The sequence below is a fragment of the Physcomitrium patens genome, chromosome 10 (assembly GCF_059467195.1).
Source record: "Physcomitrium patens ecotype Gransden chromosome 10, ASM5946719v1, whole genome shotgun sequence".
Classification (NCBI taxonomy): Eukaryota; Viridiplantae; Streptophyta; class Bryopsida; order Funariales; family Funariaceae; genus Physcomitrium; species Physcomitrium patens.
The window spans coordinates 12,867,664-12,873,686 of record NC_143419.1 but is presented as its reverse complement, the minus strand read 5'-3'; the positions used below and the strand labels follow the sequence as shown (position 1 = coordinate 12,873,686).

The 6,023-nt window shown below is 29.2% G+C and overlaps 1 non-coding gene across 1 annotated transcript; it reads right to left on the bottom strand.

Annotated features, from left to right (window-relative positions):
• Positions 1-5,949: 5,949 nt before the first annotated feature.
• TRNAI-AAU (transfer RNA isoleucine (anticodon AAU)) lies at positions 5,950-6,023 on the bottom strand. Its single transcript has one exon. It is a non-coding gene; the product is annotated as a tRNA-Ile (tRNA).

Genomic DNA, 6,023 nt, shown 5'->3' with positions numbered 1-6,023 from the left:
TATTTAGCCATGAAGACCTTTTCGGTATAATGAAACCAATTCCTAAAAGTAGGGAAAATTACTTATGCGTTCGCCGGGAGTCGAACCCGGGTCCATTGCTTGGAAGGCAATTATCCTAACCGTTGGACTACAAACGCCCATTACAGTAGTTAGATGCTGGACTCAGACTTCTCTTAGCATGAAAGTCATATTTCAAATTAACTCCTCTTGACGGCACCCCCCCCAGGTACCACCGCAGCCTCTTTTCGCCCTCGAACATCCTCAAGTCAACACAAGGTGCACAGAAACAATTTGGGGGCACCCAACAAAAACGTGTGTAAGTTATTATTTTTAAATGTATTGTTGTTTCCATGTGAGCCAAAAGCTTGCTGCACAGCATGTGAATACTCAAGCTGAACTACCACAATAGCAACTGAGTACTTACTTGTTTGTGTGTTATTAGTTTTGGTAAAGGCTTTAGAGGTATAAGCTTATAACCAAAATGCTCTCTTTGTGTGTATGTGTCTGTGTAAAGGTCCCCTCCCTCTTTCCCTCTTGGGTTTCATACATTTTTATCATTAGAATGTATAACAGTTGCCATAAAAACTATGGCTACTCAGTAGTGTTGTGTGACCTTTATTATATGCATGCTTTGCTCTGTTTGGCTCCCATGCAAAAGATGTAAGTTAGTTAGTTTGTCCACATGAGGACATTGAATCTAATTATAAAGATTTTACATTTTGCATCAAGTACATGGCATGTTGAGAAGGTGATTTGCAACAATGAATGGAAGCTATTGGCCATAGTTGGAAGATTTGAATGACACAACTTTGCTTCCACAGAGAGTATAGTAACTTTCCTCTCATATCAGACCATGTCATTTGCAGAAAAAAGTTTCACTGTTTTTAGGCCTCATTTTCAGCTATAAGCCAAATGCTGTTAGCACCATTTATCATGTGTACTTAAGTTTTTGACTGAAAACATCCAAAAATGATTGAATCCATGATTGTGTTAACCAAAGTATGATCCAAGTACTTTTCCAGTATTCACATGCTGTGCAGCATGCTTTTTGCCCTTATTGAAACAACAATGCATTGAAAAATTAGAACTTACAAAAGCATTAATATGTAATCCCACTTTATTTACAAAAATATATAATTAAAGTAGCATATGAATCTTAGCACGATTAGAAAAGTATTTATACAAAATGAATTTCAAATGGTTATGAATTTATTCAGATTAAATATTTTCTAATTATAGAAACATACATTACAAATTTTAATTGAGATAATGAAAAACTTAAATATTTTTTTTTATGAAAGAACTTCAAAATTTTAATATGCCTTTTTATTAAATTAGGAATTAAAACATGCTAAAATTATGTTTGATCTTTTAAATTTCCAAAATAAGTATAAAATATATATATACTGAATGATAAAAAAATTAGTCCAACTTTTAATTTAAAAGGTTGTACATTATATGGATTGAGTTAAAAATAATATTTAAGATAATAAAATATTTCTTCAAATATTTTTTATTACATTTATATATATATATATATATATATATATATTACAAGAAAAGATAAGGCTTCTTATTTAAATTTTAAATTTATTAATTTTAGCTTCAAAATGGTGCAATATAATATAACACAATGGACATACACTCCTCTTTCTAGATTGTCTTCAATTAGGATCTACATCCTTATGACAATAAGTTTTGTGCATTAGTGATATTGTTGTTATTGTCAACAAGAATATCAATGGTTGATTTGAAATACTATTATGTATCTACAAATCAACTCTTCTAATCTCTTTGTACTTAACTTAATATATTAACAAGACAATGTGGACTTGAGACAAAGCACAATTCTTTTAATCTCTTTGTACTTGACTTAATATATTAACAAGACAACATGGACTCAAGATAAAGCACACAGCCATTTCATGGATGAAACAATGCTTCAAATAGATCCAAGATCATTTTAGAAAGAAAATACATAAATTCACTATGAAAATAGAAAGATGCATGATGGATATAGTAATGACTTTAGACTTCAAAAATGTCTCCTTTATTCATCTCTATGTATTTTTTTACTATAATGACATAATACTCTGTCTAGAATTAGATTATTGCCTTGCCTAACATCCAATCTTTTGGATAATATTTTTCATCATCTGTCATAAATATTTATATATTTTTATTGAAATAAGAAGTTCTAGGTAGAAAATAAATATATATAGATTTGATTTTTTCTTGTAGCAATTTTTCTTAAAAGCTTTATAGATATGTATATGATTTTTTTCATGTTTATAGTTGATTGATATATTAGAAACTTGGTCAATAAGTTAGCCATGTATTATAGATGTGGATAGCTTATAATACAAGCTTACGATTTAATGCACATATACAAAATCTTTCTTGCAAATTAAGACCTATATCTCACCAATTATATTTGAATTCATTTGAGAGAATATTCTACTTTCTTACAATCTACTTGCAATCAAGGACCTTTTGTATTCTTGAGAAGGCTTATCTTCTTTACAATATAACTCCTAATTAGATAGTATATATGGAGGCAAGAGTAAAGCCTTCTTCATTCTTGTCAATACTTTTCTAGTCCTTTGTCTTATTTTTAAGACTTTATAGTTTTTCTTCTTTGGTAATAGTCATTTTAGGTTAATATTATACCATCTTTAAATAATTTTTTAGTATATTTGAATCATACAATAATTTATTGATTTTTTAGTTCTTAGAGATTCATATCATTAATTATTTAATAAGAGTGCCAACTTATTCTTATTTTATTTTAGAAGTGAGTAATTAATTCCACTTCTGTAGTTGTATTTAGAAAATTATGGAATTTTTATCTTTAAACTAATCTTTAGTTTTTTAAATAGTGATTATTTTCTTTAAAGAATGTGGACTATCTTTTTGTCTTGAGATTTTCATTTCAAATTTGAGATTGTAAATTATTCTCCGTTAGTTTGACTTCTAAGTTTATTTGAGCTATTTATAAAATAATAATTATGGATGCTATTCATGATGGAAGTGCAAATAAATTAACAATTATTGCAAATCTTCACAAGCTTCTCAATACTCTTAGGATCAAAATCTCATGTATTTCTAATAAGAATCATAGAAGTATTATTTCTATGACTAAAAAAAAAGTCAACAATGAAGTCCAAACTCTATGCCAAGAAATTGTGCAATTGGGAGAGGAAAATAGATTAAGTTCACAATTAAATGAAAAAAGCCGTGTTTCTACAACTATGAGGGATGCAAAGTTAAGTATATTAGATAAGTTTGACAAAACAAAATCAAAGTTTCAAGGATTTTTACAATAAGTGAAGTTCTTTTTAAGTTATATCCTTCCTTATATCTTGATGGATTTACTCAAGTTGGAATCATAAGAGCACTTTTATTTTGCAGTACTCTCTCTTGGTTTATACATTTGATGGAAAAAGATTCATAATTCTTTCATAATTTGAATTTATTTTTAGAATTCTTTTATCGCCATATTTAATAAAAAAAAGATTAGAAAAAGATACCAAAGACCAAACTCATATCTTTATGTCAAGGATCACATTCAACTACCATATATATTATAAAACTCCAAAACTTTTGTTAAAATGAAGATTGAAATGACAAAGCTCCTATCAAATAATTTTGGTATAAGTAAAAAGACAATGTCAATGTTTATTGCTATCAATGCCAAGAGCAAATTCAATGAAGTAATATATTGCTCCAACCATTAAATGTAATAATAAACAAGATACTTAACAAGATGTATACAAGATGCAAGATTTCTTACTTATACAAATTTCAAAAATCTAAACATAGATAATTAAAAAATAACCCATTTTTCACAATATCTTCATTGCCTTTAAATCAATATTTCATGAAAGCATAAAGTAGATATTTTTGAGGTCTAGAGTCATTTCTATATTCATCATGCATCTTTCTATTTTCATAGTGAATTTATGTATTTTCTTTCTAAAATGATCTTGGATCTATTTGAAGCATTGTTTCATCCATGAAATGGCTGTGTGCTTTATCTTGAGTCCATGTTGTCTTGTTAATATATTAAGTCAAGTACAAAGAGATTAAAAGAATTGTGCTTTGTCTCAAGTCCACATTGTCTTGTTAATATATTAAGTTAAGTACAAAGAGATTAGAAGAGTTGATTTGTAGATACATAATAGTATTTCAAATCAACCATTGATATTCTTGTTGACAATAACAACAATATCACTAATGCACAAAACTTATTGTCATAAGGATGTAGATCCTAATTGAAGACAATCTAGAAAGAGGAGTGTATGTCCATTGTGTTATATTATATTGCACCATTTTGAAGCTAAAATTAATAAATTTAAAATTTAAATAAGAAGCCTTATCTTTTCTTGTAATATATATATATATATATATATATATATATATATAAAATGTAATAAAAAATATTTGAAGAAATATTTTATTATCTTAAATATTATTTTTAACTCAATCCATATAATGTACAACCTTTTAAATTAAAAGTTGGACTAATTTTTTTATCATTCAGTATATATATAGTTTATACTTATTTTGGAAATTTAAAAGATCAAACATAATTTTAGCATGTTTTAATTCCTAATTTAATAAAAAGGCATATTAAAATTTTGAAGTTCTTTCATAAAAAAAAATATTTAAGTTTTTCATTATCTCAATTAAAATTTGTAATGTATGTTTCTATAATTAGAAAATATTTAATCTGAATAAATTCATAACCATTTGAAATTCATTTTGTATAAATACTTTTCTAATCGTGCTAAGATTCATATGCTACTTTAATTATATATTTTTGTAAATAAAGTGGGATTACATATTAATGCTTTTGTAAGTTCTAATTTTTCAATGCATTGTTGTTTCAATAAGGGCAAAAAGCATGCTGCACAGCATGTGAATACTGGAAAAGTACTTGGATCATACTTTGGTTAACACAATCATGGATTCAATCATTTTTGGATGTTTTCAGTCAAAAACTTAAGTACACATGATAAATGGTGCTAACAGCATTTGGCTTATAGCTGAAAATGAGGCCTAAAAACAGTGAAACTTTTTTCTGCAAATGACATGGTCTGATATGAGAGGAAAGTTACTATACTCTCTGTGGAAGCAAAGTTGTGTCATTCAAATCTTCCAACTATGGCCAATAGCTTCCATTCATTGTTGCAAATCACCTTCTCAACATGCCATGTACTTGATGCAAAATGTAAAATCTTTATAATTAGATTCAATGTCCTCATGTGGACAAACTAACTAACTTACATCTTTTGCATGGGAGCCAAACAGAGCAAAGCATGCATATAATAAAGGTCACACAACACTACTGAGTAGCCATAGTTTTTATGGCAACTGTTATACATTCTAATGATAAAAATGTATGAAACCCAAGAGGGAAAGAGGGAGGGGACCTTTACACAGACACATACACACAAAGAGAGCATTTTGGTTATAAGCTTATACCTCTAAAGCCTTTACCAAAACTAATAACACACAAACAAGTAAGTACTCAGTTGCTATTGTGGTAGTTCAGCTTGAGTATTCACATGCTGTGCAGCAAGCTTTTGGCTCACATGGAAACAACAATACATTTAAAAATAATAACTTACACACGTTTTTGTTGGGTGCCCCCAAATTGTTTCTGTGCACCTTGTGTTGACTTGAGGATGTTCGAGGGCGAAAAGAGGCTGCGGTGGTACCTGGGGGGGGTGCCGTCAAGAGGAGTTAATTTGAAATATGACTTTCATGCTAAGAGAAGTCTGAGTCCAGCATCTAACTACTGTAATGGGCGTTTGTAGTCCAACGGTTAGGATAATTGCCTTCCAAGCAATGGACCCGGGTTCGACTCCCGGCGAACGCATAAGTAATTTTCCCTACTTTTAGGAATTGGTTTCATTATACCGAAAAGGTCTTCATGGCTAAATATGCTCTGTACAGGTTTCGAACCTGTGACCTTCGCGTTATTAGCACGACGCTCTAACCAACTGAGCTAACAAAGC